This window comes from Sinocyclocheilus anshuiensis, unplaced genomic scaffold, assembly GCF_001515605.1.
Source record: "Sinocyclocheilus anshuiensis isolate Anshui unplaced genomic scaffold, SAMN03320099.WGS_v1.1 scaffold1294, whole genome shotgun sequence".
Taxonomy (NCBI): domain Eukaryota; kingdom Metazoa; phylum Chordata; class Actinopteri; order Cypriniformes; family Cyprinidae; genus Sinocyclocheilus; species Sinocyclocheilus anshuiensis.
Genome location: NW_015558613.1, coordinates 278,671 through 291,479, shown reverse-complemented (window position 1 = coordinate 291,479; position 12,809 = coordinate 278,671). Strand labels below are relative to the sequence as shown.

The 12,809-nt window shown below is 41.6% G+C and overlaps 1 pseudogene; it reads left to right on the top strand.

The window, feature by feature from the left end:
• LOC107680325 (nuclear receptor-interacting protein 1-like) overlaps nucleotides 1–7,484 on the top strand; it is a 26,138-nt pseudogene extending 18,654 nt beyond the window's left edge.
• The last annotated feature ends 5,325 nt before the right edge of the window (nucleotides 7,485–12,809 follow it).

Genomic DNA, 12,809 nt, shown 5'->3' with positions numbered 1-12,809 from the left:
ATGAAAAAACATTTCCTTTTTTTTTTTTTTTTTTGTGAGAGTGAGTCTGGGAGGTGGGGTTTAAAGATTCATATCCATCCCTAAATAATGATGAATTGTTTTTCTCCTCTGACATACCTTTCCCCTTGAGTGTTTATATGGGTGACTGTTCATGTGTTTCTTTCTGTTTACCTCGGACGCATCTGTACCTGTGTGTGGCGGCTGCAGGTGCGTGTTTGGTTTCTGTTTTGTATATTCCTGGCTGTAAATGTGTCCACGTGCATGTGTTTGTTCAAACGGGGCCGTGCAGCTGGGGTTGTTCTCCAGGTTTGACTTTCACCTCGTTTCCCCCGTAGCTGTTTTGAAGTGTTGAGTGGAACTACCATATAATCTGTACTCTGACACTCACGTACAGCCTTGAGGACAGCAATGATCAGCCCAGTTCTCATTCCCTCCAGCCAAAGAAAAGAGTTGAAATGTGTGTTTGAGTGAATGTGTGAGAGCGTGACTGGGATTATTTGTATATGTGTGAGTGTGAGTGTGCAGAGAGAGAGAGAGAGATTCATTAGCATTCTGCTGAGGAGTCCTGCCGGTAGAGCAAATTGATTACCACACTTCACCTGTCTGAGCCTCCCGAGATCTGCAGCGAAGACGCCAGTTCTGTCTGCGCTCCCGTCGCCTCTGTAACAGAGGGCCGCTCTCATTAGCCGTCATTAAACGAAGCTTATAGTCAGGACACTGTTGTCTTACATAGTTCTAGCAAGTGTGAAGATTGCTGCTGTAGTCCTGAGGGCTTTGTTCAAGTGGAGATTTCTAGAGGTTGTTAAAGGTGTTTTCTTGGAGCGGAATCGTTTGTGCATTTGTGTGTGCTTTAAATTGACTCATCCGTCTAGGTGACCTTTTAAAGTAAGACTGCAGTAACATGGGAATTCATATCTGTGCTAAACACTTGTGAAGTGCTGAGGAACGAACCTGAACTAATGTTTAAACTTGAACTAGAAATGAAATTAAAATTTGAATATTAGAATTTTAAAAAATCATTTCAAAAAATAAAACTAAATTTTCAACAGGAAAAATTTATATTTGTCAAGAAAATTTGGGGAAAAAAGTTGACCAAGTCTTGAAATTTGACAGTTTAAAGGCCATGTTTGGATAAAAATGGAAGAACATTTCCATTTTAAATTTCTTTGAATTGCAATTCAGTAAATTCCACTTCCTATCATTTGCAATTCAAATTCCAATTCAACAACTTGTAGGAATGCCCAAATCAATTCAAAGCTTAGAGGTGTAGCAGGATCTGTGGTGTAGTAGTAGTAGTAGGAGCAGTGAGGAGCAGGGTACGATCGATTTGGAGCTGCCGGTGTTGTGATTAAGGAGACAGCGGGTGAGTAGATATGGAGGAGTTGGCAAGTGGAGTCAAAGTGTTTTCTGTGAGTAGCAGGAGAGTGCGCGCGCTCTACAGCCCGTGATAAGAGTGGAGAGTGAATGAGATACTGTAATCGTACTCGGGTGGCATTTCATTGGCATGTTCTGCCAGCATTTTTGCCAGTTGAAATGATGTGCCAATAGGAGGAACCCAGGTGCTTTGTCTTTTCATTGGTTAAGTGCACTTTTAATTAATACATTATTAATCTCTGTTTTGAATGTAATTTCTAGATATACACTGAAGTTTATAAATATGAAAGTTTCTTATGAGCCAAGCAGCAGAATTATAATGAGCTGAAGGCAATATTGATCTTATGCGATAATTTTTGTTATGAAGTTATTGGCACAATGTAATTCAGACTAAATTTTAGACTTGAATTGTATTTTTTTTTAAATATATTAATGTATTATGCAATTTTTTGCGTGTGTCTTCTACTTCTGTTTTTTTCCCCCAGTTTTCCTTTTTCTTTCTTTCTTTTTTTTTTAAATATGATTAAAAAATATAAGGAAACAGCAAGTTTAGTTTGTAGTGTTTAGATGTTTCTTTTAAATAACTTCACTGTCAAGGGGCATTTTTGTTTTGTTTCTTAGGAAGTTTGTTTGTTCTGATTGACATGGCATCCATGGCATCGAATCAGCTGTTTATTTGCTCTGCGCTTTACTCCAAAAGAGCAAAAGTTCACTGGTGTGGACGTTACAGTCGTGTTTCTTTAGGTGGCACGTAGCTCCTCTTATTTAATTTTCTCGAGCCATATTGGATTTACAAACTCTGTCCTGCGTATCTGAGTGAGCGCCCATAGCCTGGCTGAACACCAGCTGCCTATGATAACATGATGGAAAGGGATTCACACGGCACCCTTTCCTTTAAAATTTCTTTAACCTTGGCTTACCTTTAACGCCGGGGAAGCGTCTGCCAGTCTGGTGTCAGATATTAGCGATATGCGCAGCAAGGACTGGGTTGTCACTTTTTATTAACACTGAGCGCTTTGCATGGACTCCAGCTGTTGCGTGCACCGAGGCTCAGGCGTACTTGACCTTGACTCACAGCACAGTTCCTGCGGCTCACCCTATTTTTAATCATGCATTTTAAATGGTGCAAATGGATTATGGTTCCTTATAATGGGGATCATTCATTAACCTTTTTTTGTTAGGGTACTTTGTGGGACTGGTTGAATTCCAATTAATTTCATACCCCACATGTGAGCATCGCCGGATTGGCTTTTCATATCAAATCCCTGACATTTGCGTCGAAGAAGTCCGGCGTTCACAGTTAAGGCCACTTTTTTGTCCAGCTCCTCAAGGGAAATTGCCTCTCAGCCACTGATGATGGTTTGACCTTCCTGCTCGTGGTGTCTGTCTGGGTGAGCAAAGAAAGACACCCTGCCATGATAAAGCTTCCTGTCTGCGGCTGTTCCCTTCACCACTGGCTAGTGAAATCTCTTAAAATGCTGTTGGGTGTGAATGTTTGACATTGTCAGAGGTAATGGATTATCACTTATTTTGTATTTCTTGTGCAGAAGGGTCATGTGTGGGAAAGGCAAATGGAGGGTATGCTGTGAGATCGCACCTTAAACCTGTATTTCCTGTCCCTTCCTCTCAAAATAGACTCTCAGGAAATAGGCTAAGACTTAAATTATAAGTATTCATATACAAGTCTTGCTTGTTGGACTTGTTGGACTCAATGTTGATTTGGACCCCAATGACTTTGATTTCAGGATTGAAACTCGGAAGAAAGAAAGTCATATAGGTTTAGAGTGACATCAGGGTGAGTAAACGATGACAGAATTTTCATTTTTGGCTGAACTATCGCTTAATGTTTTCCTTTTGTTTTCATGGACAAGATCTAAACTAGCCTGATCCGATTGTAGCCCAGTATTGATTTGTCTTGAATGATGTGTTTACTTCATTGTTCTTATGGTCCACTTTTTCAGTCTGTTTATCTTCTTTCTCTGTCCGTCCCAAGTTTGAGCTTGTAGGGTAGCAGCACCTCCTTTGGTGGGAAATTAATCTTAATCTGGCCCATTAAGATTAGCGTGAGACGTCAGATGGCCCCGTTCTAGCAGGTTGTCCTCTTTGTTTTTAAATTTAGGTCAATGGCCCAGGCTGATCATGTAACTGAGACTGAATTAGTTAATGAATTAGTTTTCCTCCTCGTAGTCCTTGCAGTCATAACCTGTTGCACCTGACCTTTGCAACTTAATGCAGTTTGCATCAAATTTAAATGCGTCTGACCTTGTGCTGATTCTTGCAAGATTTTCCTGTAACGTCATCTTGAGGATCTTAAGTTACTACGGCACATTCAGGATATTCCAGGCGTGAGCATGCTGTTGAATTGCTGTAACAGCATCTCCAGCTCAAGGTCGAGTTTAACTCCTCAGCAAACCGCTGTAACATGTTACCCCGTTGCTGAAGGGGCAGGACATGGAGGGTAAGATGTTCTCTGGCAGTTGAGCACTGCTTTAGGGGAGCTGGAATCCTGTATTAATTAACCTTTGTGGTGGTGGCCCTGACAGTGGGAAGTCAGGAGTGTTTATGAAAGCAGTTCTGACAGGGTTCAGACCCGTCGAGCGAGCAGCCAGCGGTGCTGTCATGTTATCTGATGCCGTGGCTCTGTGGAGGAGAGGTCTGACAGGTGTGCCATGTGTGCCCCTCTACACCTGCCAGCCCTGCCGAGCAACTACTGGCCTGAGCGTGAGGGACTGCTGACAGCCTTTTTTGAATGGGTATTCACTTCTTTAATCCGGTTATGCCAGGGAGACTGACAAATCTGTTTTATTTAGGATGTAGTCTTATTGTACTGAATTTAACAATAGTTCTTAATGTTTTTCTGTCATAATATAACTTGGTATATTCACACATGTGAAAGAGAGCAGTTTTAAATGCTGCAAGTGAATTTAGGCATTGCAACATTTTGTGAATGACATTTTAGTGGTCATTTTAAGACGCTTAAGCATAGCAGGCAAGAGGTTGTCCATCATACTAACAAAGTTTAAGCAAATATCTTTCTTTTGGATGTTTATGGTATGAGCCAACACTGTCCATGATTTAAGAAACCTTAAGATGCCCATTGACTCTCCTTAATCTGTGAACTGATAATTCTCATAAATGCTCAGCCAAATAAGAAATAATGGATGTTTAAAGACCTTCTTTACACACAAGAGCAAAAATTGAGAGATCTTTAAGAGGAATCTCAGCTGGGTGTCAGAGCAGTTTGATTGACAGTTGCTGGAGTCCCTAAAAGGAGTTTGTCAAACAGAAGTTTTATGTTCACTCTGAAGTTTTTTTTGTTTTTTTTTACTTGAATTTAATTAGTTCTTTAGTGCTAATTGGTTTTGACAGAGACTTCAAAGAAAGTTACAGTGGTTGTTTTGATGATGCTGGGATGTTGACGCCTGTCACTCATGTAGTGTTTTTTTTCTTGTGCTGTAGGTTCCCGTGTGGCTACATCTGAGATCAGAAGAGTAAACAGGCAACACTGAGCCTTTGGTTCCTCCCAGAAGATAGCCCAAACATAGAGCTTATGGTTCACTGTGACAGAGAAACCTCCTCATTCCTCTGACTGTGCTTACAACATATTTTAAAGCAGTGTGGATTTACTCATAGAATGCACAGTGATGCCAGCTGGGTTTTCGTGCTTGACATTACAAATGCCCGCTGGTCCTGTATGTAAAGCTCTTTGACTGAAAAGGAACAAAATCCAAAGCACTGCTGGAGTTCTCTGCTCTTTTCATTTATGGCACAGATCTTAAGACATTTTCATTAGCTGTAAAACATCACATCAGGGCATCCTACTGTTGAACATGACTCATGGGGTGGAGTCTGGCCCTGAAACTCACCAGGATTCTGCTGCTTTAACATATCTGGAAGGTTTGCTAATGCATCCGGTCACCACTGGACCTGCTGCCACTGCTACACAGAGATCAGAACCTGTCCACAACAATGAAGAGAATGCCAACAGGGTGACTAGGGTGTTCCAGCTCCCTAACCATGGCTCCCCCTCGCCAGACAAGGGTAGCCCACCTAGTGCAGCCTCACAGCACCTTAAAAAAGCCAGGCTGCTTCGCTCAGGAGCATGGAGTGAAGATGACAGCCAGAAACGAACAGGCACTGTAGTGAAAGTGAACGGACAGAGAAAGGAGCACTACAAAGGAGGCCTGGATGGCTCTGGGCAGGGGGAGAGCACCTTGCTGGCTTCTCTGCTGCAGTCTTTCAGCTCTCGGCTGCAGAGTGTCACCTTGTCACAGCACATTTCTCAAAGCCACAAACCGCTCGACAGGGACAGAAGAGAAAGTGCTCCTGCTGATAAGGAAACCTACCAGAGTTACGGCACAGCGTCAGGCTGCCTAAAAAGCCTCATGAGGAAAAGCAAGCAACAGAACCATAACACTGTGCCTTATTGTCGTCAGAGCAACCAGAACCGAAGCTCTAATTCTCCTCATTCTTCTCAAAGTTCTGCCCAGCCCACTAGCTCTGAATCCATGTCCTGTACAGAGCGACTCAAGGCTGTTGCCAGTATGGTACGGACTAGGTCCAGTCCGGCCCCTTCACCCAAGCCCAGTGTCGCCTGCAGTCAGCTGGCCTTATTGCTGTCCAGCGAGGCTCATCTTCAGCAGTACTCCAGCGAGCAGGCCATAAAAGCACAATTAACCAGCCGATCAGCCAGCGAGAGGCTAGCTGCCATGGCTACTCAGCAAACACAGGATAAGAGGCCTCCCAGCATGGGGCAGGCAACAACTGCCCTAGACATGCTAAGCTCCTTAAATGTTCAAAACGGAACACTCCCCCCACCAGCGGTAAACTCCAGCAAAAAAAGCCCTTCCATTTCCTCACCCTCCACGAGAACCCCCAAAGAGAGACGGCCCTTCGACAAACATGGTCGACCACCACAAAACTGCAGCAGCCTGTTGCTTCTACTTCTGAACAATCACAACTCCCAGCAGCAGCTCACCAGAAATGGACACCTGGAGAGTGACAATGGCATCCTCCCGAGCCGGGCCTCCTCCCTGCAGTCTGACAGCGAGTACTCCAACCAGGATAACAGCCTGACCAAAGACAGCAGTGATGCTGAGAGTTTCTCCAGCTGTTCCCCCATCGACCTCTCCATGAAAAGCAGAGCGCCTAGCCAAAAATCCGAGGCCTGCTCTTCCTTAACCCCCTTTGTGGATAAGCTCACAGAGTCTCACATAAACAAATGGAAGCTGGAATCTTCTGTGCCAAAGGTCCGTGAGGCCACATATCTGGATACCAGCCCAGACGTGAAATCCCATGATAAGGTCACTCTAATGCAGTTACTGCTGGACCGCAGAAATAACGAGAAGGTAAACAAAAGTTCAGATAATCCTAGTTTGCGGCCTGACACAATAATCAGCAGCTTGACTGCAGGCCCACTTAAACGGATTGGCACACCTGAGGACAGCAGAACGTGGAGTCCTCTGGACCCTCAAACAGCTACCTACAGCTCTATCTCCCCTTCATACTCCTTCCCTTCACCCCATGCCCAGTCCAGTCCCTTAGATCTGTGTAAGTCTAAAGCTCACTCAAGTGAAAAGATGCTGGAGCCTCCTTTTAGTGCCAGCAAGCTACTACAAAATCTGGTCCAGAGTGGTATAAAGAACTTGTCACCTTCTCCCCCTCCTTTACACTCTCACAAGCCGACAAGCAGAAGGCAAAGCCCAGAACTTGAGCTTGACAAGCCTCAGGCCCTCTTGGATCGACTTGTTGTTCCACACAAGCGGAACAGAGCCTCCATGCTGGATGGATGTTCCCCTCCTGCTCTCCCAGCTCACAAATGTGAGCGATCACCCTCTGCATCAACACAGATAGAAAACCTTCTCGAGAAGCGCACGGTACTGCAGCTTCTGCTGGGAACAGCTTCCCAGAAGGAAAGAACCAGTGGGCACAGAGTCTTGGAAGTAACCTCAGGGGGACTGGAGAACTGTGACAGCTCAAACGGACCTTCTCCGGACCTTAAGATCAAAACCGAGCCAGTAGAGGAAAATCTTTCATCCAATAGCTCCGATGATGGGGTATACCATCAGAGACGATCATCACAACACTCACCCATTGCTGAAGCACAGGACACAAAATCTGAACTATGTCCTACAGAAACAGCTGCTAAATTTGGACTTCTCAGCCAGCTTTTGAAACAGCAGACTGCTACCTACCATTCAAACCCTCATACCAGGCTCCTCAGGAACTCCATAAAAAAGGAGCCAGTGCATTTTCAGAGCCCCATTCCTAAAAAAAGAAAACTCAGCATTGAGCTAGCAGAGCACCTAAGTAATGAACTCTGTCAACCGTCTCGAAATATCACTAGTGACAATCTGGTGTCTGGAACACCTGAGTTTAATGGTAGGGGGCTGGTAAAACCAAAAGAAGAAGAGTTAGTAGGGAGTTCTAGGAGCAAAACACCTCTCTCCAGAGAAAGCCAAGGCTTCAATGTTCTTAAGCAACTCCTCCTGTCAGAAAACTGTCAGAAAGAGCTATCCGAACCCAGAGGGACCCCAAGTCCCTTCATCCCTCAGGCAAACTGTGCAGCAAATGGAAGCTTAACCCAGTCTGGTTTCCCTCAGGAGTTGTCGAACTTACCGTGGTACCCCTATTATCTCAATACAAATCCCAAAACAGCGCCTGCTTCTGTTGATATCACTGGGGGGTCGCTAGTTTGGGCTAAGGGCTCTCCCAAAGCCAGTCCTAAACCTGAGGGATTTCCTGGAGAAACATTTAGCAGAGAGGAGAGATCCAGTCCAGACTCACCGCCTCTAACCAGGTCTAATCCGATTCTTTACTACATGCTTCAGAGGGGAAACGGTCAGCTCAGATCTGAGATCTGGGATCAGGTGGAGCCCGCCTACTGTGTCATGGGTGCAAAAGTGGAGCCGCGTATTGACTATGAGCACAGGATAAACTCTCCAGTCCACAGACAGACTCACAGCTAGAGAAAAGAGAGCCTGAACGGCTCTGTGGAAAAATGGTAGATATGAACTGCTAAAGACAGAGAGAAGCTAAAGAATTGTGTGTATGGTCATTTGTCTATAATATCTTTTTTTTTTTTTTTTTCGTTTTAAAGCAGAAACTGAATAAGTCTAACCATGGAACATGGTAATTCAGTTTAAAACATTGGCTTTTCGCCACCACTTTAAATGATTTCATTTGTACATTTGTTTGATTTGTTATTTTTATTAATGTCATAATGAGATAGTCACATGATTCTCCATGATATAATTATTTGGTATACACATATTGGAATGTTTTTTTTTTTTTATGTATGTATGCTGAGCTAACTTCTTTATCCCGTACTATGTAAAATGTCCACCACAAAAAGCTTGTTCTTTTTCCACAACTGAAACATTTATGAAGAACGTCCTATTACTGTATGTGTATTATTGATGAATCCAGACGTTACTGCTAATTTCACACTAAATTAATCTACAGACAAATCAGGACCCTTTCCATTTTACTGAGGCAAAGAAAACTGTATAGTCTAAGCACAATATTGGATTTGTGGCATTGAAATGTCCAGTTATAAAGTATATTTTCTTACAGCGGAATTTAAAGGAACGTCAGTGTAAATTCTTTCTCCCAATCTTTCTTGGAAAGCTAGCTGAGGTCAAAAGGGTTTTCACATGTGATCGCAAGGCAACAACATTTACTGGAATGTTCTATAATCGTAGCTTAGTCAGATTTACAGTGCTTTCTTTTTCATCAGGAATGAAACTATAGCTGTTATGTGGTGATAATGGCATGACGTTTAAAAAAAACTGAACAAACCTGAGTTATATTTTTAGCCAATTAAATGTATCTTTTTACGATTTTGTATAATTTGTTGTTTTGTATCTTATCTAAATATCCTGTATGTAGCATTCACGTATTTATGGTGTCGACAAGAATTTGAATATTGAAAGAGATGATACAGTGTGTCCACCAAAGCCATGATGGGTAATTATGATATTTATGGAATATAAATGTTTCAGGATACTGTGTGAATCAGACACTCTACTGTGAGAAGGGATTGGAATTCAGTCTGATTGTCTGATTCTTTTTTTTTTTTTTTTTCACTTTATTTCCATTTTTCAGGGTTTTTTTTTTTTCATATAAAGGCACATCACTCGAGTCTTAAACATTATCCAACAAGAACATTGCAGATTTTATTCCATATTCTCTGTACGATTCATATGTTTTGACAATGATTAGATACATTTATGTACATATTGCTTTCAAGATGACTATTTTGTATTGTTCAAGACAAAAAAATAAGTTTTTAACGTCTTGCATTGTACATAAGAAAACTGTAATAATGTAAATATTGATACTGGAGGATGATACTTTTCTGCATGTCTATGTTGTGCTAACGATAATCTTTGTTCACATCTACTGCTCTGTCCGAGGCTCTTTGCTGCATGTAGCATGCACACGCATGGGGAGTCCCTGTATTATGGGGAAATGTCAAGTCTTAAAATAGATGTTTTTATCATGGCGAGATGGGTACTTAAACCATAATCTGTCTGCAAATGCAGTCCATGACTGTTCAAACCTGAGGAAATACGTGCATATTTTTTCTGAATGGTTTTGTTTGTTCTTGGTAAAAAAAAAAAAAAAACTAAAAACAACGTTGCTTTGTTTAATTTAGAGTCACTCTGCAATGTTGTAGCTCTGCATTGTGAATAACTACAAAAAACTTGTTTTCATATACTCCTGTGATGACTGGAGCCTTTTGGTTTTCTTTTGTTCTGTCTTTGGTGTTTATTTGCACTGATAGCGTAATAAAATGTTTAAATGCACAGAACTGAATGAAGGTTTGTCATCTTATTTACAGATGCAAGGTTACAAAGCTTTTTAATAAATAACCTTACAGTAACCTTACATGAGGCCAGAGGTAAACTTTTAACCCTTTATATTTGTTGGTTTTACAGATGAACATGAGTGAACCTGTTGAAAACAAGCTTTTATTATAAGGGATTTTTTCAGTGGTTTAAACTGCTCAGACGTACACAGAACATCTCCAGGCAACTAGATGTGTGAATCAGGTAAACCAACACTTAACATTTGAACTAGCAGCATTCATCATGACAGTCATCTCTGTTTCGTTGCCTCCAAGTCATAAGTGAGCACAATATATAAAAAGACTTTCCAAACTGGTATTTGCATGACTGCCAGTTCTCAACAATGGCAGGAAAGAGATGGTGAGAATTTGGAAAACATTGTTTCATAATTATGGGAAAACAGGTAGTTGGTTTCCATTTTAAAAAGTGCCTTGTCCAACCATTGTGAGAGAAACGCATTGATCTCAATTTTGCACTTCCTTTTGGCCACTTAAATCAAACTTCAGAATAAACATTACGAGACAAAATTGTTGCATTGCGTACATATGGATTATAACATTTCCCAACTGTCTGATAGATGCATTTGTAAGATAAAAAAATACAATTTCAACAAAACATCAAGCCTAAAGGCATTTATTTTAAAGAAAAATTACACAAGCACAAATTTTATGAAAAAAATATTTCACAAAATAAATTTGTTAGGTTTTACATATAAAACAATTGAACTGTATAATATTTAAAGTCATGGTAAAAAATAACTCTTTAAAGGGTCATATGATGCGATTTCAAGTTTTCCTTTCTCTTTGGAGTGTTACAAGCTGTTCGTGAATAGATAAGATCCCTAAAGTTGCAAAGACTAAAGTCTCAAACCCAAAGAGATATTCTTTATAAAAGTTAAGACTTGTCCACGCCCTCCTACACTCTTAAAATAAAGGTGCTTCACGATGCCATAGAAGAACCTTTTTGTCTAAATGTTTCCATAAAGAACCTTTAACATCTGAAGAACCTTTCTGTTTCACAAAAGGTTCTTTGTGGCGAAATAAGGTTCTTCAGATTACAAAAAGGTAAGAAAGAGATGGTTCTTTAAAGAACCTTTGACTGAATGGTTCTTTGTGGAACCAAAAATGGTTCTTCTATGGCATCGCTTGAAGAACCTTTTGAAGCACCTTTATTTTTAAGAGTGTAAAACGCCTCGTTCAAACACGCCCCCACATGTCTACGTCACTGTGTGGGAAGATTTGCATAACACCGGCCAAATGTTCATGCAAAGAAAGAAGGCGTAACTTTGATTCTCGCTGTAGTATTGTTGCTGCCGCCGCCATGTTGTGGAGCTGCTGTGTGTTTCGTTGTGAAAGCGAAATTACTTTGTTTGGCCTTCCAAAAGAGGACACAACTAGAAATCAGTTCCAGAACAGTTCAACCCAAATATTCAGATGTGTGCAGCGCATTTTATGGAGGACTGTTTCCTGATCCTGGGAGAGTAGACTACAATGCCGGCTGAGTACTTACAGTCAGTACTCACAGACTGTAAGTACGTTTTCATATTTAAAGGATTTGCCACTGACGATTCAAACGTGAGTTTTGAGCAGTGTAGAGAAGCGCTTGTTGTTTGTCATTTCTCCGATCACAAATGCAGACACGGTTTTATGTTTACGCGGCACGATGCAACGCGTAAAAAGACAGTATAAGTCATTATAATCCGTAATTATGTCCCCACTGGATGCAACAAATGCCTAATTTATAATGGGTTTTATTGGTTTTGTCTCCTAACGCCGGGACATGGCATCACAGTATGGTAAGGGGCGTAACATTTCCGTCACACGCTTGAGGTATTCGGCCAATCACAACGCACTGGATAGCTGGCCAATCAGAGCACACCTCGCTTTTCAGACCGATGAGCTTTGTAAAAATTGATGCGTTTCAAAAAGGCGGGGCATAGAGGAGCAACAATAATGTACAGTATGTGGAAAATAATGTGTTTTTTTAACCTTAAACCGCATAAACGCATTTCATTACACCAAATACACAAAATAATGTTCTTTTTAGCAGCATCATATGACCCCTTTAAGTGAAGTTAGTGCAGATTCCTCTTGCTTTGATATGTTGTTACCATTTTTAAGTGTGACGAAAATGTCTTATTTAGGGGCCGCTGTAAAGCAAGAAGAAATAGTGATTTTACATTTCACTGCATGTTTCCACTTTCAGGTTCTTTTTGAAGGAGAGGCTTTTGTCTGCCTTCCTTCCCTTTCCTTAATCCTCTAATAAGGTTTCTTTTCTTCAACTTCACATAACCTTTCCTTCATGTGAACTTTTCCATCCAGAGATACTTATCATGCTTTAACTGCCAGTAACCCCCGGTTTCCTTTTGGCTTCAAAACAGAGGAGAGGGCAAATGCACAAGTCACACATCTGAACCGAGGTCAGCGTTTAAACTGCACAAACGGCCGTTTGTCTGTCTCACATCCTCTGATATCCTGGACTGTGCCGGTGGATGGGGAGGTGGCCCAGAAAGCTACTTACAATTTAACTATAGCCACTAATCAAAGGAAATGGTTTGGTCTTCCAGGAAGACAAAGTACTCGG